This window comes from Scyliorhinus torazame, chromosome 4 (genome assembly GCF_047496885.1).
Source record: "Scyliorhinus torazame isolate Kashiwa2021f chromosome 4, sScyTor2.1, whole genome shotgun sequence".
Taxonomy (NCBI): domain Eukaryota; kingdom Metazoa; phylum Chordata; class Chondrichthyes; order Carcharhiniformes; family Scyliorhinidae; genus Scyliorhinus; species Scyliorhinus torazame.
The window spans coordinates 134,155,655-134,183,276 of NC_092710.1; the positions used below are offsets into that span (position 1 = coordinate 134,155,655).

General features: G+C 45.1%; 2 protein-coding genes across 4 annotated transcripts in view; one reads left to right on the forward strand and one right to left on the reverse strand.

Annotated features, from left to right (window-relative positions):
* The window catches only part of dlgap2a (discs, large (Drosophila) homolog-associated protein 2a), a 1,100,531-nt gene that overhangs the window by 473,752 nt on the left and 599,157 nt on the right, over positions 1–27,622 (reverse strand). The gene's annotated exons all lie outside the window — the stretch shown is intronic.
* LOC140410490 (uncharacterized) overlaps positions 18,999–27,622 on the forward strand; it is a 105,633-nt gene continuing 97,009 nt past the window's right edge. The window contains exon 1 of the mRNA XM_072498632.1: positions 18,999–19,077. The gene's annotated coding sequence lies outside the window, so the exon portion shown is untranslated. The remainder of the gene's footprint in view (positions 19,078–27,622) is intronic.

Below are 27,622 nucleotides of genomic sequence, written 5' to 3' on the forward strand. Positions count from 1 at the left end.
TACTCTATATCTGCACCTGTACATCCCAAACACAATTACAATGATATAAAGCTATCACAGGGCCAATGTAACCAAATAATTTGCCTTTTTCAATTGTGATTCCGGAATGTTCTGATGTTCATATTTTAAATAGCAGTAAGATATCGCACCAGGGAATTTGTCATTCACATACAGCATGTTAAATTGAGACCAAATTACCTGCAGTTCACAGGATACGGCGACAGGATGCTGAGAGCTGTTTACTGATGCTCACTGAACTAACTCCCAATTACATGCACAGCAACCAGTGTGCCAGCTGCTCGTGGGAAGCCCTAATAAGGTGCCTTTTAGTTTAAGGCCTGGAATGCAGAGAGTACCTGATTGTGAATTGTAAATGCGTGCATGCACAGGACACAAGCAGTCAATAACAGAAGAAAGGAAACAAGAATAAATGGCCATTTCACCTATTACATTTGAAGAAAAGACACAATGTGCATTATTTCCATGAAATATTAAAAACTGCACAGCAATAAAATAATGCCTAGAAATAACCTGGAGAGAAACCCTGGGCGGGATTCTGTGATCCTGAGGCTAAGTGTTGACGCCGTCGAAAATGCTACAGCCTCAGGATCAGCAATTCTGGCCCCTACAGGGGGCCAGCACGGCGCTGGAGCGGTTCACGCCGTTCCAGCTGCTGATCCCGGCGTCAACTGGGCGACGCGGGATCCGCGCATGCGCAGTGGCACCGGCGCCAACGCGCACATGCGAGTGGCTTCCTTCAACGTGCTGGCCCCGACATAACATGGCGCAGGGCTACAGGGGCTGGCGCGGAAGAAAGGAGGCCCCCAGCCAGAGAGGCCGGCCTGCCGATTGGTGGGCCCCGATCGCGGGCAAGGCCACATCAGAGGCCCCCCCCCCACAGGCCGCCCCTCAACCCTTCCACGCTGAGTTCCCGCCAGCTGAGAGCAGGTGTGGACGGCGCCGGTGGGACTCGGCTTTTTTACGACGGCCGCTTGGCCTGTCACGGGCCGAGAATCGGTGGGCCGGCCGCGTAGAACGGCCCCTTATCGGGCCCGTGCCAACCACGCCAGCGCCGATTCTCCACTCTGTGGAGAATCGCATCCCGGCTCAGGGCGGCGTGGCGCGATTCGCGCCGGTTGCGGGAGTCTCCGGCCTGGCCCCGGGCTGAGAGAATCCCGCCCCTAACTTTATTCTCTTTGGTTCATGCAGCCCTCAGTCCTGCTGAAGACTCGAGTTCAAATATTTTGAAGAAACTTAAGCTGGCATAATTGTAAACCAGCAATTAGTTAACACCTTTTGAAGCACGGCTAAAGGAGGAAACTAGGGAGAAGAAGAAAAAGCAAGACGCAACATTTAAAATTTACAAATATTTGCTTCCTGAACGGAGGTGAAATTAAAAAACACACTGTTCTTTCACCACCAAGGACTCAGGCTTGAGTCTAATGCCGATTGATCGAGTGATTGTTTCCTCCAGCTGTGAGCAACCTCCAGGTTTCTTTGTAGAGTTTGGGGCAGCACTAACCCAGTTTCTAGTAGATATGGGAACATAACACTGGTACTAATTGGCACAGAGGCAGTCAGCGATTCTCTTTTGAGATTGGGACTGGGATACATCTTGAGACAGATTAGAGGGATTTCTCCTTTGTTTAATATTTCAGACCCAATATACACTTTCATCCTGTTTCACACAGGAACGATTCAGATGATAATTGCGTCCATTGGAAGTGAATCCACAGTTGCTTTTTGGTTGCAGTTTCCAAATGTAAATATAATTCCTGAATTATGCAATATCTGGCCTTGGAATGCTTGATGTCCAAACTGTTAAGCATCCCTGACCTTAATCTGCACAAAAATTTATGTAATAATCTTGATATTTTGGGAAAGGTTGACAGAGAAACCTTGCTAATATTTCCCAAGTTTCACACATGGTTTGATGCAACAGTAGCAGATAAAATCATTTTACTGTATATTGGACAATCCAGATTTTTAAATTACTGTATTTCAAATTAAAACAGAAAGCAAAGCAACCAGAACTCTTGCCATCCATTTCACATCCACACAATGGTATCATGAAGAAAAAATGTGCAACAAGCACTTTATGGGTGTAATCCAACCAAAATAAAACAGAATGCTGTTCTGGGCAGAATTATCGGGAAGTGTCGAGAACGACCCCACTATATAATGGCACTCTGTCTTACGGGAACGCCCTGACAAGGCCGCACTTAACCGCATTTCCTGCACTGAGGAGCTCCTGTCAATGCAGGAGGGGATTGGGATGCCATTTTTAAATGGCACCCCGATCCCACTACCCTCACTGACGCCACCCCTAGCCCCCCCAACCCCCAATGCCCCAATTCACGTGTTAGGTGATCCTCGGGTCAACCGCACCCTCCCACACGTGCGCACTGCCAGCCTGGAACCCTGACAGTGCCCCTGCCAGCCTGAAAGTGCCACCTGGGCACCCTGTCAGTGCCAGGCTGGCATCCAGGTGGCAGAGCCTGGGTGCCCAGGTAGCACCAGCAGTGCCAGGGTGTCACCTTGCCCGGAGGTTGACCACTTGGTGGCATCCGATCGCCTGGGAGATCCCTTCCAGGTACCCTTCTGCCTGGTCCCCATTTGTGGGGACCAGTACTGAATGGCACCCGGCTGCGGTCTCCTTGACAAGGCCGGCCGATGCCAGGTGGCCATTAGATCCGGCAAAGGCAGAGATAACTCAGCTTCTAAGGCGACTTCTCTCTGCGAGACTGGATCCCACCCATTGTCGGAAGATCACGCCCTATGTGTTTGGTTAGACGGAAAGCAGTGTGATTTTGTTATTTGGACAATGTCATTCACAAATGAAGCATGAATGTGCATTATAATATTAAGTTATGTGTAAGTCAAATTAAAGTGTGTTTCCGAAACACGTTTTGATGGAGTTGGCGTAGCTCGAAGTGGGAGCTACTTCTTCTGCCCTCAAGTAGAGAATGCTCCGTTTGGTCCTTTAGGTACATTATGTCATTGTTCGGAACAAGCGTCTGAAATGTATTATCTTTCTTGAGACAGTGATTTACAATCATTTTGCGATGGTTATTATTTGCTACTTCTCAGCCATGCCTACAGACCACCATTATTCCAGACGTTCCATGAAAGAAATAGAGGAAGGTGGATTTTCTCCACGAAAGATGAAAAGTAAATCAGATATGCACTTGAAAACTATAATGCTATGAAGACATTTCAAAGATACTTCACACGTTTGCTGTTATCTCCATCAGGAACTCAAGGGAATGGCTGCATACACTATACCTTGCTGGGGATGGGATTCTCAACAAAGATAAAAATATTTTCAGATATGGAATGAATAAGTATAAACAATGACATCTCCTCCATGATAATCCTCAATACCAGGGCCCCGCAAGGTTGCGTACTTAGCCCCCTATTATATTCCTTATACACATAGGTCTGTGTGGCAAAATCCAGCTCCAACTCCAGTTACTAGTTTGCTGATGACACGACTGTAGTGGGTCGGATCTCAACAACGATGAGTCAGAGTAGAGGAAGGAGATAGAGAACTTAGTGGCATGGTGCAACGATAACAATTTCTACCTAAATGTCAACAAAACTAAAAGCTGGTCATCGACTTCAGGAAGCAAGTGTCGTACATGCCCCTGTTTGTATCAATGGTGCAGAGGTGGAGGTGATTGACAGCTTCAAATTCCTCAGTGTAAACATCACCAACAATCTTCCTGGTCCACCCACGCCGACGATACGACCAAGAAAGCACAACAGCGCCTATACTTCTTCAGGAAATTAGGCTGACCGCAATAACTCTTATCAATTTTTATAGATGTACCATAGCAGCATTCCATCTGGCTCCATCACAGCTTGGCAGCATGGAAACTGCTCGGCCCAAGACTGTAAGAAACGACAGAGTCATGAACACAGCTCAGTCTATCACACATGCCCGCGTCCCATCCATTGACTCTGTCTACACCTCCCACTGCCTTGGGAAAGCAGGAATCATAATCAAAGACACCTCCCACCCGGGTTATTCTCTCTTTCAACTTCTTCCATCGGGCAGAAGATACAAAAATCTGAGAACACGCTCTAACAGATTCAAAAACAGCATCTTCCCCTCTGTTATCAGACTCCTAAATGGCCCACTTAGGGACTGAACTGATCTTTCTATGCATCTTCTCGACAGTTGTAGCTCTATATTCTGTATGCTTCACCCGATGTCTATGTTTATGTATTTACATTGTGTATTTATCGTATGTTCTGAGTTTTCAAGAATGGAGCGATCTGCCTGGACTGTACGCAGAACCATACTTTTCACTGTACATTGGTACACATACCAATAAATCTAAATCTAAATGAGTGTACATAAAGAATACCCACTTGGTACAGATGGCTCCAAACAATTTGGAAATCACCATTAGGAAATAACAAAAACATACATTTATATACTGCTTTTAACAGAACGAAACATCCCATGGCACGACACAGTAGCATTGAAAAATAAAGTGTGACACCAAAACACATAAGGAGATATCAGATTGGATGCTGAAGAGCTTGGTGCAAGAGGTAGGTTTTGTTCAGTATCTTAAAGGTGGGAGGTGAGGTAGAGAGGAGCAGGAAGCGTATTCTGGACCTTGGGGCCTAGGCAGCTGAATGCATGTTCCCAATGGTGCCGCCATTATAATCAGGAATGCACAAGAGGTCAGTAATAGAGGAGCACAAATCTCTCAGCGTGTTGTGCGGCTGGATGATATTACAGAGAAAGGGAGGGGCAAGGCCATGAAGAGATCTGAAAACAAGGAGAATTGTAAAGTGAAGATGTTGCTTGATCAGGGAATTATTGCAGGTCAGACAGTACAGGAGAGATAGGAAAACGGGTCTTGCTCCAAATTAAGACATGGGCAGCAGGGTTTTTGACGACCTCAAGTTTACAGAGTGTACAAAATGTAGGAGACCAATCAGGAATGCATTGAAATAATCAAGTCTAGCGGTAACCAAGGCATGATTGAGGGTTGCAGCAGTAGGAGAGAGCTCAGTCAAGGGTGAGGTTGAGCGATATCACACAAGTGTAAACAGGTTATCTTGGTGATGGCACGAATGATGTCAGAAGCTTATTTGGGATCATTTGTGCCACCAAGATTAACCAACACACTAACTTAATTTCAGGCTGCTGCTAGGGAGAGAGATGGAGTCAGAAGTGAGGGAATGGTGTTTGGAACGGGGGCAAAAAGAAATGGCTTCAATCTTCACGTTATTTAATTTTTAATTTAGAAAATACAAAAGAAAATAGGGAGCGCTCAGGTGGGGAATCAGCTGACCCCTGTGAGCAGGTTTTCTTCAATTTAGACCAACAAGGAGTGCAATTAATTTTCTTTTTGATTGATTCTGTAAAGAGCTGCTAGAGCCAGGGGAGGGAAAATATTGGCAATAAGGGCAAGAGGTCAAAGCTGTAGTGTGGAAATCTGAAGATGGATGAATATGCTAGAGCTTTGCTGGGTTACCTTTAAAGATCGGTGAGTATTTATATAGAGCTTTCCTTCATCAGATTACATGGACAGAGTAGTCTATGGAACAGTAGATTATAAATTAGCTGTGGAAGTGACAAGATTGGTGGGCTAAATGGCCTTTTCTTGATCTATACCCCTCTCAGATCTTTGAATGGCTTCTTTATTATTAACACTTTGAAGTTTCCAATTGGAACCAAATATAATCACTGCTTGAGAGATTTTGTTTCTTTATTCTTTCATGATAAAGGGCCATACTTTCCTCTTTTTCATAATGTTAACAAATAAAGGTACATATCAGGATAGAATTTCCATTCTGTGTGCAACTGGCAATCCAGGTGAAAATTGCATTCAAAATTGTGTTAATTGTCTGAAGTGAGGTTATGGCTCAAGTTTCCACTTTGCATGTAAAAAATTGCAAACTCTTCCATGAAACAGTACAATTGGGTAATGTTTGAGAACACAATTGTTTATTTTATTTACTTTGCATTCAAATGCATCCCTTGTTCTATTTAACCATGTATTTTATTAATACAGTGGAAAATGGTTTTATGACAAAAAACATTTTGATCAGTGTGTGGTCCACCAACTGTGAGTAATGTGACTCACGAGGTACATTGGTGGGCTGGTTTAGCAGAGGGGGTTCAATTCCCGTACTGGCTGAGGTTATTTATGAAGGCCCGGCTTCTCAACATTCCTCCTCACCTGAGGCATGGTGATCCTTGGATTAAATCATTCCCTCAAAGGCGAAAGCAGCCTATGGTCACCTGGGACTCATGGTGTAAAGTAGTCAGTTTCTTAGTGAATTAAATTGTGTTTAAAATTAAAACCAAAACTTGAAAGTGCCCTTGTGTTTAAAATAAACTTAATTTAAAGCATTTTCTCAAAGGCCACAAATAATGTTATTGATGGAACTCACAATGGTGATGAATTTATCTGGGGCATGATCGGTTTTGTGGGCAGCACTGGCTTCCATCACAACATTTTTGAAACCAATGTTGAAGTTGCTGAAACTTGATTTACGCTGAATGCTCAGACTCCTTTTATATTGTGTGTTCAGTTGGCCAATTTTGGGCAAATTGCACACAGCCTAGCGGAAGCTCTATCCCGTGATAATTTAGGTGTTTTCCAATCTTTCACTTGAGCTTTTTTACAAGCTTCTGTAATTTAAGAATCTGTGATTCACAACTCTCTGTGTCTTCAAATGTGTCTTCATTTGCATTCATACTGAATTCACTTTTGGTAACATGCCCAGAATGACAAACAGAGCCTTTCTGATACAAGAGCAAATTACTAAGAATATTCAAAATCTGAAATAAAAATAGAAGGCACTGGAAATGCTCAGCAGGTCTGGAAGTATCTGAAGAGAAAGAACCAGAGGTAGCATTACAGGTCAGTGACCTTTTGATGAGGCTGAAGGGTTAACTTTCTAATAGTTGCTTTAACTTTTGGAAATTACCTTCTCATTCCAGTATTCTTCACTTGCCTCCAAAAGTAATAGTGCACCAAATTGGACCTAATTTAAATTTTAAATATCAAGCTAATTTATTGAACAAATTAGGAAGAAACAATTACATAAAAATATCAAACTCTCAAAAACACAAGTTTGCAACTGATACACTTAAGGTATTGTCGCTTTTCTAAATGTAGTTATTTCATTTCTAGCAATAATAATATTTTGTAATATAGTACATGGGCAGTTTGAGACATGGCATATGATAAGTGCAGACTGCTTGGGCAGAACGGGTGACTTTAGACTCTTGGTTGCCAAGCTTTCCACCACAGGAATAAATTATATCCAGGATGGAATATCAAGCTACCAAGATAGTTCAAACTCTTTACAGATGACTGCCATGTCTACAAAGCCATTACTGAGGCAGCAGATGAGGTTAGCCTTCTGGAAGATCTAAATAATCTCATCAAAAGCTAAGGTATAGGGAACAAAATTCATTGTGGAGAAATGCAACATCATGCAAATCAACAATACTCAATGCCCATCAATACTACACAATGCATGATTCCCTTCCTGAAGTTTGCTAAAGAATGCTGTTACTTAAAGAATTCACATCCAAAATAATTTAAAGTGGAATGTAGAAAGTCAACAGGCAGCCCCCAGGCATCCATGGCGCTTAGGTTCATGAAATGGAATTTCCATCACTCTGCAACTACACTGAAGGAAGTACTGTAGCAAACACGAGTGAGACTACACCTTAAGTATGAGACAGACGCTTGGAGCCCATTTACTGCTAACCTTGAGAAAGTTCAATGCAGCTTGCTTCATTACAAACAATTACTCATGAGATACCAGTGTCTCCTCGTTGGTCACATTGGTTGGTTGGCAGCCTTCAGAACTGAAAAAAAGCCCACCGGTTGAGTTGCCTGTATAAAATTTTGAACGAACAATTAAATATTTCTAAGCAGTACATCAAGCTTACAAGTGACCAACCTCAAAGAGTTCACAACCAATGCTCCAACTGTATACACCCCAATGTGATTCAAATGCTATCTCCTCCCCCCCCCCCCCCCCCCAAGAACAATGAAGGAGGCCTGGAACACGCTTCCACAAACCAGAATCTCCATTCCCACTACGGACACATTGAAGGAAATCCATTGAACTTTTTAAAATAATGCGACTATCAATTGCACTTATTGTGCACTTCCTGTGAAAATCCCCTAGTGGAACATGGCGGAGTGAAACCTTACCAAGTACCAGGTAGTTCTCCCTGCCCCAGATCTATTTCGACTTTTTGGTAAAGATTGATTGCCATGGTCAGTTAACAACTCCATTATTGTATGGATCGACTACCAGGATTGTAGAAGACAAACTGAATGAATCTTAGTCTTTTATGTCTAGGAGTTCCTTTGTTCATATCTCTTGGAGCTGCTGAAGCTAACAAGTCCACTCGTCTGTCTGAGAATATTCCAATTCATTCAATTTTCCTCTGCAAACTCAGCTTAATGAACAACTCTAGCCACTTAATTGTGTTAAAGGTGCTATATAAATACAAGTTGTTGTAATTGCCCTTTGGCCCCTTACCCAGCCTTGGTAATTTTGTATTGCTGACCTCAGCTTCAGAAATAACTGACTGTTAGGTGTGCAGCTGTGTGTTTATTTCGAATATGACAATGCTCACTTTCTCCAGTCTGTAACTTAGGGAACAAACCTCAAAATGATTGTAATGACTTAGGCTGAAACAGTTTAGCTGATTTATTTTCAAACTCTTTGGGACTGCCTCTGCAACAAAAAAACTGGTGCTACAGAACTCCAGCTTGTCCACAGTTAAGGATGTAAACCAAGCCTCAATCCCAAGGGTTGGGACAGGCAGAATCATTAAAACCCTGTGATGGGGCAGTCCATGCTACTCCTCTGAGGGGGTTCTTCCTCGCTGAAGAAAGAAAAGAGGAAAATTAATCTTGTGAGGGAGCCACGAGGCAATTTAACGCAGGTAATTGATCCCTTCCTTCGACTGTTCTGGACTTTTGGAAGGGTCTCGATGGAGCACATGCCAGCACTAAACTGACAGGAGAAATGTTAGGTCTTGAAAGGACTTAATGAGTGGATCGCCTGGGGAAGCTGGGGAACCCCCTTGTGGTAGTCACCACTGATGTATTATATTGTATATATGGGCATTACGGTAAGGCCCCTGTACTACAGGCACGGGGGTAGATCCCTGCCTGCTGGCTCCGCCCAGGAGGCGGAGTATAAATGTGTGTGCTCTCCGAACAGCTGCCATTTCATAAGCTGCTGTAGGAGGCCACACATCTCTGTGTAATAAAGCCTCGATTACATTCTACTCTTGTCTCGTCGTAATTGATAGTGCATCACCCCTCAAAAAAGCCTCCTTAATGTGAGGGTCGGGACGAAGACGTGGCCCACCAGGACAGAAATTAAACAAGGCTTCTACAATCTTGGTAGTCAAACCAGGCAAAACCATGGTTCCACCCCAAATTTCACATGCAGTGGGTCTACTCCATACCCCGTCAAGTTCCAGGAATATCTAGTCTTAATGTATTACTTTTAAAAATAAATTTAGTGTACCCAATTCATTTTTTCCAATTAAGGGGCAATTTAGCGTGTTCAATCCACTTGCCTTGTCTTTATGTATTATTGACTGAATTAAAGAGACATCTAATAACTGAAACTAGGCAGAACATCTTGTTTCTTTTTAAGGTGGGATGATGTGTGAGATGATACAATGGGCGGGATTCTCCGACATCAGGCGGGCGGGTCATACCGGCGCCAAAGAGTGGCGTGAACCACTCTGGCGTTGGGCCGCCTGGAAGATGCGGAATCCTCCGCACCTTCAGGGGCTAGGCCGGCGCTGGCGGGGTTGGTGCCGCGCCAGCCGGTGCCGGAAGGGTTGGCGCCGCGCCAACCAGCGCTGAAGGGCTTCCGCCGGCCGGCGCGAGTTGGCGTATGCACAGGAGCGCCAGAGTGTTCTGGTGTGATCCCAGCGCATAGGCAGGGGAGTTCTTCTCCGCGCCGGCCATGGAGGACCGTTACAGTGGCCGGCATGGAGGGAAAGAGTGCCCCCACGGCACAGGCCCGCCCGCAGATCGGTGGGCCCCGACCGTGGGCCAGGCCACCGTGAGGGCACACCCCGGGGCCAGCGCCCCCTCCTCCCCGAGGACTCCGCAGGCCGCCCGCTGAGCCAGGTTCCGCCGGTTTGATTTACACCCTTTACAAGGTCCCTCATGGTAGACTGGTACAAAAGGTGAAGTCACACAGGATCAGGGGTGAGCTGGCAAGATGGATACAGAACTGGCTAGGTGATAGAAGGCAGAGAGTAGCAATGGAAGGGTGCTTTTCAAATTGGAGGGCTGTGACTAGTGGTGTTCCGCAGGGATCAGTGCTGGAACCTTTGCTGTTCGTAGTATATATAAACGATTTGGAGGAAATGTAATTGGCCTGATTAGTAAGTTTGCAGACGACACAAAGGTTGGTGGAATTGCGGATAGCGATGAGGACTGTCAGAGGATACAGCAGGATTTAGTTTGTTTGGAGACTTGGGCGGAGAGATGGCAGATGGAGTTTAATCCGGCCAAATGTGAGGTAATGCATTTTGGAAGGTCTAATGCAGGTAGGGAATATACAGTGAATGGTAGAACCCTCAAGAGTATTGAAAGTCAGAGAGATCTAGGTGTACAGGTTCACAGGTCACTGAAAGGGGCAACACAGGTGGAGAAGGTAGTCAAGAAGGCATACGGCATGCTTGCCTTCATTGGCCGGGGCATTGAGTATAAGAATTGGCAAGTCATGTTGCAGCTGTATAGAACCTTAGTTAGGCCACACTTGGAGTATAGTGTTCAATTCTGGTCGCCACACTACCAGAAGGATGTGGAGGATTTAGAGAGGGTGCAGAAGAGATTTACCAGGATGTTGCCTGGTGTGGAGGGCATTAGCTATGAGGAGCGGTTGAATAAGCCCGGTTTGTTCTCACTGGAACGACGGAGCTTGAGGGGCGAGCTGATAGAGGTCTACAAAATTATGAGGGGCATAGACAGAGTGGATAGTCAGAGGCTTTTCCCCAGGGTAGAGGGGTCAATTACTAGGGGGCATAGGTTTAAGGTGCGAGGGGCAAGGTTTAGAGGAGATGTACGAGGCAAGTTTTATACACAGAGGGTATTGGGTGCCTGGAACTCGCTGCCGGAGGTGGTGGAAGCAGGGACGATAGTGACATTTAAGGGGCATCTTGACAAATACATGAATAGGATGGGAATAGAGGGATACAGAAGTGTAGAAGATTGTAGTTTAGTCGGGCAGAATGGTCAGCACGGGCTTGGAGGGCCTGTTCCTGTGCTGTACTTTTCTTTGTTCTTTGACTGGCCGAAAAATGGTGGCCACCCGGCCCATCATGGAGCGGAGGGTCGCCGGGGGGACCACTGCCAACAGCCCCCGACCGGTGCGACGTGATTCCCGCCCCCGCCGAAAAACCGGCGCTGGAGAATCCGGCAGCCAGCGTCGGGACGACGGGGCGGGATTCATGTCGTCCCCGGCGATTCTCCGGCCCAGTGGGTCGGAGAAACCCGCCCAATATCTTAAGAACTTAAGCAAGAGTAGCCTGCTCTGCCAGTTAATAAGATCATGACCACTCCTTGACCTCAACTCCACCTTCCCACTTGATCCAAATCTATTGATCTCATATACTCAACAACAGCGCATCCACAGGCATCTGGGGTGGGGAATTCAAAGCATTCACAACACTCTGAGTGACAACGTTCTTCTTGACTTTAGCCTTAACTGATCGACCCTTTATGCTGATAGTGATAGATTCTTCAGCTGGAGGAAACAACCTCTCAGCATCTACCATATCAAAATTTCTTAGAATCTTGTATGTTTCAATGATATCACCTCTCATGCTCCTATCCCCCAGACAGTAAAGATTTATGCTTCTCAACCTCTCATGAAAAGGCAACCCGCCCACCTCAGAAATCCAAATTGAGTGAACCTTCACTCCATTGCTTCCAATGCAAGTATATCTTCCCTTAGTGGGTCTGGCAGCATTTGCGGAGAGAAACAAAGTTAACGTTCCAGGTCGATGACCTTTCAAGGGTACATGGTGCGTTACCCCGCAACTTTTCCCCTGCCATCTGGAAATTCTATCCATAAACTATGTTCTTTTCTCCTCAGATGCTGCTGAGTATTTCCAGCTTTTTCTATTTTTATTTCAGATTTCCAATATCTGCAGTAATTTACTTTTGCATCTTCTGCTGTCTTTCTCCCAAACAAATATATTATTCTTCTCTCATATAAAATCTTTATTTTGGGGATCTCAAAGTACTATGGGCGGGATTCAACTTTTTTTTAAAATAAGGGGTAATTCAGTGTGGCCAATCCACCCAACTTGCACATCTTTGGGTTGTGGGGGTGGGTGAAACCCACGCAGACACGGGGAGAATGTGCAAACTCCACACAAACAGTGACCCAGAGCCGGGATCGAACCCAGGTCCTCAGTGCCATAGGCAGCAGTGCTAACCACTGCACCACCGTGCCGCCCTGGGCAGGATTCAACTAATTGGGAACAAAGTCCCACAGCGATCGCATTTAGCGGTATATTTCCCGGCGCTCGCAGCCCTGGGAAACACATGGCTGTACAATGCGGCTCACATTGCCTCAGCTGGGAATGCACATAGCCTCATTTTGTATACTGGGAAGCTCAGCTCGTCGGATCTCTCCAGTGAAACGAGAGATCTGGACAGCATTTTTATATGGCATCCCGATCTCCGAGGCCCCCAAGGTGACCCCTGGCCCGCCCCAGCCAAATCGCACTATGGAGCGTCTCTGCCCCCCACCGCAACACCCACACAGGGCAGCCTTGGCCCAATTGTACCAACCTGGTGCGCTTGCTGTGCCCACTGGCAGTGCCACATGGGCACCTTGGCAGTGCCAGGCAGGCACCAAGGTGGCACTGCAATGGTGCCCATGCACCACCCACCGATCCCTTGGGAGACCCCCACAAGTGCCAATCTGTCCGGTCTCTGTTTGTGGAGACCAGTTTTCTTTTCTTCAAAAAATATACTTTATTCATAAAATCTATCATAAACATTACAGAACATTTCAAACTGTCTTGACTGTACATTTCCATCAGAGTTACACATTCCCTTGACTTTCGTCCATTCAATTTTGATAACCTTACACACATATCACTCTTTATGTTACGTTACAATTCCTTCTTAAACATTTACATTATCATGTTAATGACCCAGACCGAGGGGGGTTTACACTGTTACCTGCCCCTCGGTGTACATTTGCTGGTAGGACCTTACACAGTGGTCTTTCCCCATTGCGCCTTGGCGGCAGCTGCCCCAAGCTTGAGTGCGTCCCTCAGCACGTAGTCCTGGACCTTGGAATGTGCCAGTCTGCAACACTCGGTCGAGGACAGCTCTTTGCCCTGGAAGATCAGCAAGTTTCGGGCAGACCAAAGAGCGTCTTTCACCGAGTTGATGACCTTCCAGCAGCAGTTGATGTTTGTCTTGGTGTGTGTCCCTGGAAACAGTCCATAGAGCACAGAGACCTGTGTCACAGAGCTGCTCGGGATGAACCTTGTCAAATACCACTGCATCTCTTTCCAGACCTTCTTTGCAAAGGCACATTCCACAAGGAGGTGGGTGACCGTCTCATTTCCCCCACAGTCACTCCGAGGGCAGCGTGCCACGGCGCTGAAGACTCTGACGGGGGGGACCCTTCTCACCACCAGCCAAGCTAGGTCTTGGTGCTTGTTTGTAAGTTCTGGTGATGAGACGTTCTGCCAGATGACTCTGACAGTCTGCTCAGGGAACCATCCAACGTCCTCCACAGTCTGCTTTTCCCTGAGGTTCTCAAGGACATTACGTGCTGACCACTGCTTCATTGCCTTGTGGTCAAAGGTGTTTTTCTTCAAAAACTTTTCCACAAGGGAAAGGTGGTATGGCACGGTCCAACTACTTGGAGCGTTCCGCGGCAATGAGGCCAGGCCCATCCTTCGTAACACCGGGGACAGGTAGAAACTCAGTATGTAGTGACACTTGGTGTTTGCATACACCTGTAACTATAAGTCATTTAGGTGTCAACCTTGGCTCAATTGTTAGCGTTCTCGACACCGAGTCAGGAAGTTGTGTGCACAACTCGCACTTCAGAAACTTGAGCACAAAACACTCGGCTGACACGCCAGTGTCACTCCAGGACGCCTTGCTCTATCGGAGGTAGTACCTTTCACCTGATCTCCCAGGTGGTTGTAAAAGATCCCATGGCATTACTTTGAAGAGGAGCAGGGGAGTTATGCCTGATGTCCTTCCCAATTTGTCCCTCAATCAACATCAGAAAAAACAGAGTTACCTGGTCATTTTCACGTTACTGTCTGTGGGAGTTTGTTGTGTGCAAACTGGTTGCTGCTTTCCTTACATTACAACAGTGACTACATTTCAGAAGTACTTAATTGGCTATAAATCACTTTTGGACGTTTGGAGATTATGAAACACACTATCCTGATGCAAGTCCTATGGGGGCGATTCTCCAAAATGGAGCCCAAGTGTTCGTGCCGTTGTGAACCCCGTCGTGTTTCACGCCAGCATGAAACGGGCACAGGGACGACCGATTCTGTCCCCCACAGGGGGCCAGAATGGTGCTGGAGCGGTTCACGCCAAATCGGCGCCACGCCAACCTGCGCATGCGCAGTTGGGCCGTGCCAACCTGCGTATGCGCGGGGAACTTCTTCAGCGCGCCGGCCCCGACTCAACACGGCGTCATGTTCGGCGGCCGGCCACGCAGGAATGTAAGCCGGGGGGGGGGGGGGGGGGGGGGGAGGGGGGGGTGAGAGGCTGGCCCGCCAATCGGTGGGCCCCGATCACAGGCCAGATCCCATTGGAGGACCCCCCGGGGACGTAGCCCCTCTACCCCCCTCCACTCCCCCCCACAGGCCTCCCCCCAACCCTTCGCGCAGAGTTCCTGCCGGCAGCGACCAGGGGTGAACGCCGCCGGTGGGACTCTGTCGTCTCCGTGCGGCCGCTCGGCCCATCCGGGCCGGAGAATTGGCGGCCCCGCGATTCCAGCGGCCTGCGGCCGGCGCCGCATCAAACACGCCGGCGCAAATGGCGCCGATTCGCCGCACCTCGGAGAATCACGCGCCGGCGTTGAGGCAGCGTGGTGCGGGTGCGGCTAATCGCCCCTTAATCTTCGTGTTGCTTGGTTTCATTGATGCGGTCCGGAATCGCAGTTAGAGGGTTCTGGGTTCAAGCCCAGCTGTACATTTCAGCAAATGATTTGTGTGAGATTGCAGTTCAATACACTGTTGTGTTGGAGATTCTGGATGGAATCTTGCAGGCCCACCTGCAGTGGGGTGCTTAATGGGTAGGGTACATAATGGAAGTGGTAACTTAATTTTTCATTCATTTTCATTTTCATTTCATTTCATTTTTCATTTCATTTGCCATGTGGCCAAAAATCAGTTTCCTAACAGGAGGATGAATTATGGAGTCAGGGCTTTAAATGCAGGATGAACAATGTCAGGAAGCCCTTTTGCTTGCATGAGCATATCATTCAGGCTTATTAAAAAGCTAGCTTGCCGGAATTAAGTTCTCCTCCAGTGAGAAATTAGAAAGTTCAAATTCATGTCCCTGGAGGAAACCCATGCAGGCACGGGGAGAAAGTGCAAACTAGACAGTCACCCAAGACCAAAATTGAACACAGGTCGCTGGCGCTGTGAGGCTGCAGTGCTAACCACTGTGCCACCACGCCACCCCAGGTTCATTGAGATCATGGTTGATCTCTGTCTATCGACCTGCTTTGGCTCCACATCCCTTGATTCCCATGGGTAGAAAAAAAATCTGTTTTTTGAGGATACCGCCGTTTTCATGAAGAAGTGTTTCCTTCTTTTTTTCTTTTTCTTTTTTTAATAAATTTAAAGTACTCAATTATTTATTTATTTTTTCCCAATTAAGGGGCAATTTAGCATGGCCAATCCACCTAACCTGCACATCCATGGGTTGTGGGGGTGAAACCCACGCAGACACGGGGAGAATGTGCAAACCCCACACGGGCAGTGACCTGGACCGGAATCGAACCCGGGTTCGCAGCGCCGTAGGCAGCAGTGCTAACCACTGCACCACCGTGCCGCCCTGAAGGAGTGTTTCCTAATTTCTCTCTTGAATGGTCTGGCTCTGATTTTAAGGTTACGCCTCCTTGTCTTAGACTCCCCACAAATTTGGTGTGACACAGTGGTTTGCACTGCTGCCTCACAGTGCCAGGGAGCAGGGTTCAAATCTGGCCTTGGGTGATTGCCTGTGTAGATTTTGCTCATTCTCCCTGTGTTCTTTCCGGTGGCTTGGGATGACCACAATGGGAAAACCCATTGGCCGGCTGCCGGAATGGAGGATCCCGCTGTCGGAAAATGGGGCTGGCGGGATGGAGATTTCCATTTAAAGTCTTTCCATCAAGCCTATCAATTACTTCCAGAATCCTAAAAACCTTCCATCAAATCACCCCTGAACCTTTTGTATTTCATAGAATTATCATAGAATTTACAGTGCAGAAGGACGCCATTCAGCCCATTGAGTCTGCACTGGCCCTTGGAAAGAGCACCCTACCCAAGGTCAACACCTCCACCCTATCCCCATAACCCAGTAACCCCACCCAACACTAAGGGCAATTTTGGACACTAAGGGCAATTTATCATGGCTAATCCACCTAACCTGCACATCTTTGGACTGTGGGAGGAAACCGGAGCACCCGGAGGAAACCCACGCACACACGGGGAGGATGTGCAGACTCCGCACAGACAGTGACCCATGCCAGGAATCGAACCTGGGACCCTGGAGCTGTGAAGCAATTGTGCTATCCACATTTCAAAGAATACAAGTTTAACTTACCTAACGTCTTGTCATAATCTAACACTTGCAGCACTAGTAACATTCTCAAATCTATCCTGCACTTCCTCAGAGACCAAGATGAGCATTCCAAGGTACCCGTGAGCAGAACTGTACTCAGTACTCCAGCAATTATCTAAACAGGCACAAAAAACTTCCTCCTTTATATTCTGGCACTTTTGTTATAAATACTCATTTTCTAATATCGTTTTTGATTACATAAAGTTGCAGCGGTTGGTTTAGAGTTGCAAGAGACAGGAATAAAGCAAGGGGTAAGTAAATTCAGTACTCCTGCCATCAATACTGGCAGCTGTGCTTAAAAGCAGTGCAAGTTATCAAGACGACTGTAACACTGCAGCATTAATTCACTCAACTGGGCTCCTTTCAACATGGCTCCCAGTTGGGAATACAGAATTTATCCTATCTCTGAAAACTTGAAAGAAACAAGATTTACACCAGCCTGCTGAAGGCATGCAGCGAATTGAGATGTAGCAACTCAGCCACTGCACTGCGAGAAGACCGCAAGCGATAAGCACGGAGTGCATTGCAATCTATGTAAGGAATGTAAGGAATCTAATTAAGTAAACAGAACTGGATCATAAGTGGAAGAAAGATACGAAGGAGGTCCAAAGCAGTGAAAGGACAGAGTCCTGAGTAATATCTTAGTCGATCAAAACGGAGTTGAAGGGTGAGCCATATAGCGCAGATATCGGATTGAGAGAAAGCGCGCCAACTTTGGTGAGAGACTGAATTACGACTTTGTGGCTGTTGAGGAGTGTATTGTGTCAGACTCGTAACAAGTAAAGGCAATGCGGTGTCAAATAGTCGAATAGAGCAGACAAAAGCACAATTCCAGCAGGGTGTCAAATCAGAAGCAACAATTCCAGTGGAACATCCGAGACAAGAAACATTTTGACAATCATAAATTAAGCAAGAACTTTCAGTGTGATAAATGAATTAAAGGTTAACAGCCACTTCCATACAGAAAGGGCAAACATATGGATAATTGAAGTCAAAGCATTACAAGAGATCATTATTTCAGAGATTGGATGAACAACTGGAAACATCCACAGGCAAGGAAGGGTTTACAAGCAGGAGTAGCAATTGGAGAGATGGTGGATCCCTGCTGCTGGAGTTATTATTAAAAATCTAGTATCATCACTCTTTTTGCTACTCCCATAAAAAGCTTTTTCTCAAAAACTGCACAAGCACAATGACATTTTTTTAAAGAAGGGTCACGAGTTCAGGGGTTTGTTGAACTTAACATTTGTGGGGGTTTGTGGTTTGCAGGGTCCTTAAGTCATGATTTCTCAGATAATGCTGAAATCTAATGTTCACAGGGAGCACATCTCTGGAAATTACAGGTGTGCAGCCAATGATTTACTAAGATGTGCTGAAAGCAAGTACTGTTTCCCGCTGGGAGGGCTGATCCTGAATCATCCCTGTAGCGCAAAGATCTTTGTGATAATTTCTAGGAATACACTGGGTTTGGATAAGAGATGCGTGTATCTGTGTGGTGTGTGGGCAATCATGTAGAGAAAGCACCTGTATCTCCCTCAGAGGGGCCAGAGGATTTTTCAAATGCAACATATTATGTCAGTTGACATAAACGCAAACGAAGTACTGTGAAGTGGCTGAGCTGACTGGAATAACAATTAGCAGGCATTAATAGCTCTACAGCACAACACTTGGTAATGTGTGGTGGCATTGGTCACAATCTGAGGAAATCCTAGATTTCACTGGAAACAAACATCTGTTGAGGTTAAATTATGATGATACCGTGCACTGAAAGAGAGGCGATTATATTCATAAATTGCAGTTTCTCTGGTGCCGTTTCTTCCTCAGTTCACGCTCAGGAGTTAAAATGACGAAGCTGCGAGGAGTTAAGAGTGTGGGAGTTCGAGTGTGGGTGCAAATGCAACTACAGAGCTTTGGAAAAGCAAAGCACTGGGGAACCATATTTAAAAAAGACACTCATGAAATCCTGCAAAGATGAGCTTGGAATTCATTTGTAACATTTGCCAAAAAGAATGTTTAATATTGTGAGAACATGAGCTGTGATTCAAGTATGTGCTTCACCATCTTTCTTTGTTTATAGTAATATGGATTAAAAAAACAGCTTCTGGTAAATGATAAAGAACTGAAAACATTAGATGAATACATAATACATCGAGCAATCGTGTGGGGAGATTCACTGGCAAAACAGGAGTACTGGCACAATCCCGTCTTAACCCTGGTTAGTCATGTTTCTTGTGCTAAGTTAATTAAAGGGCAAGCATATTTTAGCAGATTATCCATATTTCTAATCGATAAAAAATCTTCTGTGCATTCTCTTTTATCATTTTGTTCTTTAGAACTGCTGTGTCTGTGGAAATCTGAACACAGACCATTGAACCATAGAAGCTTACAGTAAAAGGGGGAAATTAATTCCAGTCTTTGACTCTTTATGAGTGCAATCCAAAATGACCCCAATGGTCTCCCTCCCTCCCCATAGCCTTCTATGTTTCTTTGCTTCAATTGTTGCGGTAATCTTCCATTGAAGAATCTCCACGATGGAAAAGCATCCCATACAAATGTATGCAGTGGTGCAGTGGTATTGTCACTGGACTAGTAATCTAGAGACACAGAGCGCGATTCTCCACTCCCACGCCGGTTGGGAGAATCGCCTGGGCCGCCAAAACTTCCCGCGACGCCGGTCCGACGCCCTCCCGCGATTCTCCCAAGCGGCGGGAACGGCCCGGTCGAGTTTCGAGGGCCTCAGGCCGGAGAATCGCCGGAGACACCCAAAATGGCGATTTTCTGGCACCCCCACTATTCTGAGGCCCGGATGGGCCGAGCGGCCAGGCCAAAACGGCGGGTTCCCCCCGGCGCCGTCCACACCTGGTCGCTGCAGTCGTGTACAGTGCGTGAACCCTGGGGGGGGGGGCAGCCTGTGGGGGGGGGGCGAGGGGGGATCCTGCACTGGGCTTCACCTGGAATGTGGAGTGGCCCGCGATTGGTGCCCACCGATCGTCGGGTCGTCCTCTCTGAAGGAGGACCTCCTTCCTTCCACGGCCCCGCAAGATCTGTCCCCCATCTTCTTGCGGGGCGGACTTAGAGAGGACGGCAACCACGCATGCGCGGGTTGGCGCTGGCCAACCCGCGCATGCGCGGATGACACCCGTTACGCGGCGCCTATCGCGTCATCTATGCGGCGCCGCTTTTACGCGGACGACAAGGCCTGTAGATGACGCGGCCCCGATCCTGGCCCATTGTCAGGGGCTGAATCGGTCGGGACCGGGGCCGTTCCGCGCCGTCGGGAACCTCGACGGCGTTCACGACGGCGCGGCCACTTCGGCGTGGGAGTGGAGAATCCTGCCCACAGAATCATGCTCTGGGGACCCAGGTTCGAATCCCACCCTGGCAGATAGTGAAATTTGAATTCAGTAAGAAATCTGGAATTATAAGTCTAATCATGACCATGAAACCATTGTTGATTGTCGTAGAAAGCCATCTGGTTCATTAATGCCCCTTAAGGAAGGCATACATGTGACTCCAGATCCACAGCAATGTGGTTGACTCTTAAATGACCCCGGAGATGGGCAATAAGTGCTGGCCCAGCCAGCGACGCTCAGTTCCCATCAACGAATTAAAAAAAACTTTAGTGGCAGCCTGCAGAACTACATTTCTCCAAAGGTGTTTCCTCACTATTGTGCTGACAATTTTAAATTAATATGATTATTCTGGTGACAATTTTAAATTAATTTGCTTATTGTGGTGACAATTTTAAATTAATATGGTTATTGTGGTGACAATTTTAAATTAATATGGTTATTGTGGTGACAATTTTAAATTAATATGGTTATTTAAATTGATGGCCCTCATCACTGATTCCCCAATCACAATAAATCTTTGAATATTAGAATATATGAATATTAGTATATTAGAATACTTCATTATCTTTAAAATCTCTATCAAATCTCTCCTTATATTTCTTAGCTCTTGTGGAAATAGTCCCTGTATCTCATATCTCTCCTCATAATGATGGATTCCACCCGAGCATCAGCTTGATGAACCTATGCTGTGCACTTTCAATGATTTTAATGTCCACTCTACAATAGGGCATCCAAAACTTCACAAAGGAAGCCGACTAATTTTGTGTTCAAAATGATCATTACTTCTTAGACTATATATTCCTAACCTTATACCCCAAAATGTTACTGACCTCTTTTTATGACTTTATCCACTTTCACTCTGTTTGAGGGAATTTTATGTTGAACACATAAAAGTAGCACTAATATTCACACCCTTCAACCTCTTTCCATGGAGTATACATTCCCATTGTTTTGTTTCCTTTTAAAAATATATGCATCATGTTTATTCACAAAATCGTTACAGTGCAGAAGGAGGCCATTTGGCCCATCAAGTCTGCACCGACTCTCCAAATGAGCATCATGACTTAGTGCCGTTCCCCTGCCTTTTCCCCGTACACCTGCACATTGTTTCTATTCAAATAATGATCTAATGCCCTCTTGAATGCCTCGATTGAACCCACGTCCACCACACTTCCAGTGAGTGCATTCCAGACTCGAGCCATTCCTGGTTTTCTCACATCACATTTGCTTCTTTTGCAAATCACTTTAAATCTGTGCCCTCTTGTTCTTGATCAGTTTATCCCAATCTCCTCTATCCAATCCCCTCATTATCTTGAGCACCTCTATCAAATCTCCTCTTAGCCTTCTTCTCTCGAATTGAGAACAGTCCCAACCTCTCCAGTCTACCGTCATAACTGAAGTTTCTAATCCCTGGAACCATTCTTGTAAACCTCTTCTGCACTCTCTCCAATGTATTCAAATTCTTCCTATAGTGTGGCATCCAGAACTGTACACAATACTCCAGCTGAGGTCTAATCAGTGCCTCACATAGGCTCAGCATAACTTTCTTGCTCTTGTACTCTATGTCCTATGAGGGCAGCACGGTAGCACAGTGGTTAGCACAGTTGCTTCACAGCTCCAGGGTCCGAGGTTCGATTACTGGCTTGGGTCACTGTCTGGATGGAGTCTACACCTTGAGTGAGTCTCCTCAGGTGCACTGGTTTCCTCCAGCAATCCAAAGATGTGCAGGTTAGGTGGATTGATCGATCTAAATTGCCCTTCGTGTTCAAAAAGGTTGGGTGGGGTTACTAGGTTACGGGGATAGGGTGGAGGGTGCCCTTTCCAAGGGCCAGTGCAGACTCGATGGACGAATGGCCTCCTTCTGCACTGTAAATTCTATGATTCTCTGAATAAAGCCCAGGATACCATTTGCTTCATTAACTGCTCACTCCATCAGTCGTGCCACCTTTAAAGACTTGTCCACCCACGTTCTTCTGCTCCTGCACCCCTTAAGAATTTACCCCTTATTTTCTATTGTATCTCCATATTCTTCCCACCAAAATGCATCACCTCACAATTCTTCGCACTGAACTGCATCTGCCATCAATCTGCCCACTCCACCAACTTGTCTGTGCTCTTTTGAAGTTCTACACTGTCCTCTTCATAGTTTATGATAGTTCCAGTTTTGTATCATCTGCGAACTTTGAAATTGTCCCCTTCCCATCAAGATCTAGATCATTAATATATATCAGGAAAAGAAAGAGTGAATTCTGACCCCAGGGGAACACCACTACAAATCTTCCTCCAGCCCAAAAAGTATTCATTGACAACAACTCTCTGTTTCATATTACTCAGCTAATTTTCTATCTATGTTGATACTGTCCCTTTCATTTCATGAGCTATAACCTTTCCCATAAGTCTGTTGTGTTTCACTGTATTCAATGCCTTTTGAAAGTCCATGTACTGCATCAACAGTATTACCCTCATCAACCCCCCTTGCTACCTCTTCAACGCTCTCCAGCAAGTTAGTTAAATACAATTTTATCCTTAAGAAATCCATGCTGGCTTTTCCTAATCAAACCACATTTTTCCACGTGACCACTAATTCTCCCAAATAATTGTTTGTAGAAGCTCCTCCATCACTGACGATAAACTGATTGGGCTGTAATTGCGAGGTTTTTCCTGGCCACCTTTTTTGAACAAGAGGGTAATGTTTGCAGTTCCCTGAGTCTAGAGAAGACTGAAAGATTATGGCGAGTGCCCTGCAATTTCCGCTGACTTTCTTCAATATACTTGGATGCTTCCCAGTGCTTTGTCAGCTTTAAGAACCCACAGTTTATCCAACACTTACCCCTTATCAATTTTGAACCCGTCTCGTGACAGTTTCCTCCTCTGTCACCATGCCCTGAGATGCATCTACCATCTTGGTATACAGCGCCCTCTCAGTGCTTTACTGAAACTAAAACTGTGTGAGAGATGAAAACCAATTCGGCACAGCTGACACATCAGTTAGGATCATGAGAGTATGAGTTTTACGATTCTTCTGGCGTTCTCTTCCTGCAGTATTTCAAAACATTAAATGCATCTGAAATTGCTTTGCATTTTATTTTGAATCATTCTAGAAATAATTTTTTAAATATATATTTTTCACGGGTACAGCAGAAAACCAAAGAAGGCCAAATGGGATTTCCACCAGCCTGATTTGATACAAACCAGCAACATTCTAATGCCCCAGGAACAAATATTTTACCTGCAGCTCTGTAATATTGCACATTTACGATTTTGCAAACTCAAGACAATTAGTAGGATGTTAAAACCTGCTTCCAAAAGCCTTTAATCTTTGCGCGTTATCTTGAGCTGCAATATCACCTGCTCGCCAATCTAATTTATAACTATCACAGCCACAATGTACTTGTAAAACATCCAATTTAATGTACCCTGCATTACCTGGAAGATTTCATAACAAGAACCTTAGTTCCGAGCTTGCATTTCACCAGTGCTAAATGCAATTAAATGCCGAGAGTTCTGCACATCCACTCAATTTCTTAAAAATGAACAGAAATACATTCCAAAATGGACTGAACTTCCCTCTTTGCAAGCACTAACCTTGGATCATCCTCTAAGGTATCAGCAATTACTGAAAATTCTGATACAGAGTCACACCTAAAATGTTCAGCGTGTCATTCTGATGCAGCTTGATCTTCTGCTATTTTTGCTTTTTATTTCAGATTTTTAGCATTCATGGTTTTTATTTTTGTTTCGATGGTGTTGCCAAAAAAGTTGACAGACCATAAACTTTAAAAAAAATAATAATAAAATGGATCCCCTCATAAATGATATCCCCCAATAAAATGAATGATGTAACTCTCTCAGAAAGTAGAAGAAAGGAGATATATTTATGTGAATGTAATACTTTTCATGACCTTCAGACAAAGCTCTTCAGAGTCAATTAAGTAAATTTTGAAGTGTAAAGTAGGGAACGGGGCAGTCAATTTTCACAAAGCATTCTCCCAGTTTCTACCTTATGCAAACACACTAACCATAGGAAGAGGAAGAATAATAACTCAATTAGGTGGGTTCCATTATTTGAAGAGATGAAATGTACACAACAATGTCTGAGAGGCTAATTAGCATGTCTCGTTTTGAGGACTGTTCCTATTGCCTGCTTGATTGACAATATTGAATTCTTTACCCGTCAGTCTGGCCTCAATAAAACTCAAGATGGATTTGTAGGTATAGTATTATTTATTTTTAACCAACTTGCAAGTCTGACTCGCTTCACAGAGACTCAGAACCCAGAAACTGTCTCCTGGACCCCTCGAAAACGAATTAGGTCAGAGACAAAGAGATCTCTGCAAATCCATTCAAATGGCATCAAGTTTCACATACACAATTCCCATAGGTCATCCTATACCCCTCCTGACCTGGCCATACATCCTGATTGGCTCACTTCTCATTCCTTAACCCTGGGCCTCTTGTTACCCAGCATCCTTTTTCCATCCTCCACCAGACACCCCTCCCCCCTTCCTTGCCATGCTTTCTGAAATCCTTTGTCTGTGAACTTACTACTATTAGACTGATCACATCCACATTGCTGTAACTAATATGTGAACTAACTATTTTATATCACATTCGTTTGTTCAATTCCTCATGATGATTACATGGGTATATACGCCACTGTGTCTGCTGATGCACAGCAATTTTACAAATGGCGCTTAATCAGGCGATCACAACAGTCTGATTGGAAATCAGTTTTAATGACCGATACAAAAACAAAATACTGTGGATGCTGGAAATTCAAAATGGAAATATAAAATGCAGGTAATACTCAGCAGGTCAGGCAGCATCTTTGGAGAAAGCTGGATTCTTCTGTCCCGCCCACCGCAAGAATCCCATGGGTGAGACACGGACAATGGAGAATTCCATTGACCTTGGGCAGGATTCTCCGGTCACCGGACTTAATGTTTCTCATCAATAACCTTCCATCATAGGTGGCACGGTGGCACAGTGGTTAGCACTGCTGCTTACGGTGCTGAGGATCCAGGTTCGATGCCGTCCTGGTCACTGTCTGCGTGGAGTTTGCACATTCTCCCTTGCCTGCATGTATTTCACCCCCACAACCCAAAGATGTGCGGGTAGGTGGATTGGCCACGCTAAATTGCCCCTTAATTGGAAAAAAATAATTGGGTACTCTAAATGTATTTAACAAAATATAACCTTCCTTCAGTTCTGACGAAATGTCAAGAATGCCTGAAATGCAATTGTCACGAGGCTAGTCAGATAGCTGCAGTGGACTACTTAATCCCCTCCAAAATAAACAGAAAGCCACGGAACCCAAGGTAAATAAGTCTGTTTTTAAATGAGCTAATTAAGAAAGGGAAACCAAGTAACACCAATGTGAAAAGTTCTTTAAATAGTGTTGTCATGTAAAATTACATTGCTTCATTTTAGAACAACATTATATGATTTTCATGCACTGTAACGGCATCAGCAGGTGCTCGGTTAATTTGTCAGAACTGCAATAATATCCTGTTGCCAGGAGCCTCCAATATATCTCTGTATTGGTTTCATTCTGATCAGTTAACTCAGAGCCTATTGGAATTCCTCTTCTTGTATTACAGAGCCTTGCATTATTTTAGCAGCGTGCAGACACATTAGCTCATCACAGTAAACCAATATGGCAAGGATGGGGTGCAATATTGCTTTTAAATCCGTCCTGAAATTTCTCTTAATGTAAATGAAATGAAACGAAAATCACTTATTGTCACAAGTAGGCTTCAAATGAGGTTAATTAGAAAAGCCCCTCGTCGCCACATGCCGGCGCCTGTTGGGGAGACTGGTACGGGAATTGAACTGCTGCTGACCTGCCTTGGTCTGTTTTAAAAGCCAGCTATTTAGCCCTGTGCTAAATCAGCACCTTAACTGAAGTCTATGGAGAGTAATATTAGGAGGGGCATAAAATTGGCATGCCACCTGAGCACACTTGTTTGTTGCCTGGTAAGTTAAGTGTTATAACCTGCCTACTTACCATTGGCTGGGGACTAATGACAATCCCACAATCCTGTGGGAGTATGAGCTTCCCCAATGAGGAGGGTGGAGAAACCATTAGTAAACTCCTAGTATAAATAAAGCTGGCCAGTTTAGGAACCAGCAGGAAGGAGTGTGCAGCAAGGGAAGTTGCTGCTGCTGTTATATATATATGTTATTGTAAATAAATGTTATTACTTTGTATCCTTAAAACTCGTGCTGGATTCTTCGTGGCCCTCACAAAACTTCTGTACCCCGTCTGTTCATGTACCTGTCCAGATAAGTCTCACTTGGCAGTGCATTCCAGGTTACCACCACCCTCTGTGTAAAAAACATCCCACTGAACCTTTCCCCCCCCCTCACCTTGAACCTGTGCCCCTTTGTAATTGTCATTTCTGTCCTCGGAACAAGCCTCCAGCTGTTCACCCTATCTATACCCCTAATAATTTTATAAACTTCTATCAGGTCAACCCTCAGCCTCCGTCTCTCTAGGGAGAATAATCCCAGTTTATTCAATCTCTCCTCATAGCTAATACCCTTCATACCAGGCAACATCCTGGTAAACCTTTTCTGTACTCTCTCCAAAGCCTCCACATGTTCAAGTAATGTAAAGTCAGTACAGACAGATGATCACTAGATGGCAACACTAACAGGACCTATAAAAGGAATTTCCCGCTCTTTTCTTGGTATGTGTGGAGAACAGCTAGCGTGAAGACGTGATCAGATCAGAGTGCAATGTATTATTATAATTGTTAATTTAATATAAACTTACTTATTTGTTTTACTAGTTTAGTATTGAAGTGAAAGAACTCACTAGTTTATTATATATTACTCAATGAACATTTCGTCATTATCTGGAAGATTTTGACTATTTCTCATCAGAATTCAACACAACTTGGCAAAATAAAAAGAGTAATATTTATATTACAAAATAGTAATATAACAGCTGTTAAGAAATATACCCAATGGGGGTGGGGGTGGGGGTGGGGGGGGGGGGGCGCGAAGTGCTAACGTGTGGAATGGTACAGATTTCCACAAAAAATATCAGAAAGAAATGTATAGGTAAAATTTCTCATTAAATCATGAATTGATTTTTTTAATGCAGAATGGTGAAACTTGGCAAACAGCAATTATAAGCTTGATTTTAAGATTGTCATGTATTTCAACTGGGCTCAAAGACTAATGTTTGGAATACAGTTGGCAGTTTTGTCCATGCCCACCTCAAGTTTAGGCTGCAGGGAAACAGCTCTAAACATTAAAAATCATCCCAAAGTTTGTCAGGATGTCAGTTACAGTGCAGCAAGTAGCTCTCCAGATGCACAGCGGAATTTATCACCACATTCGCTGGAACTCTGCTCACAGGGAATCCGGGGGAGGGGGGGGGGGGGTTGTTTTGTGGCA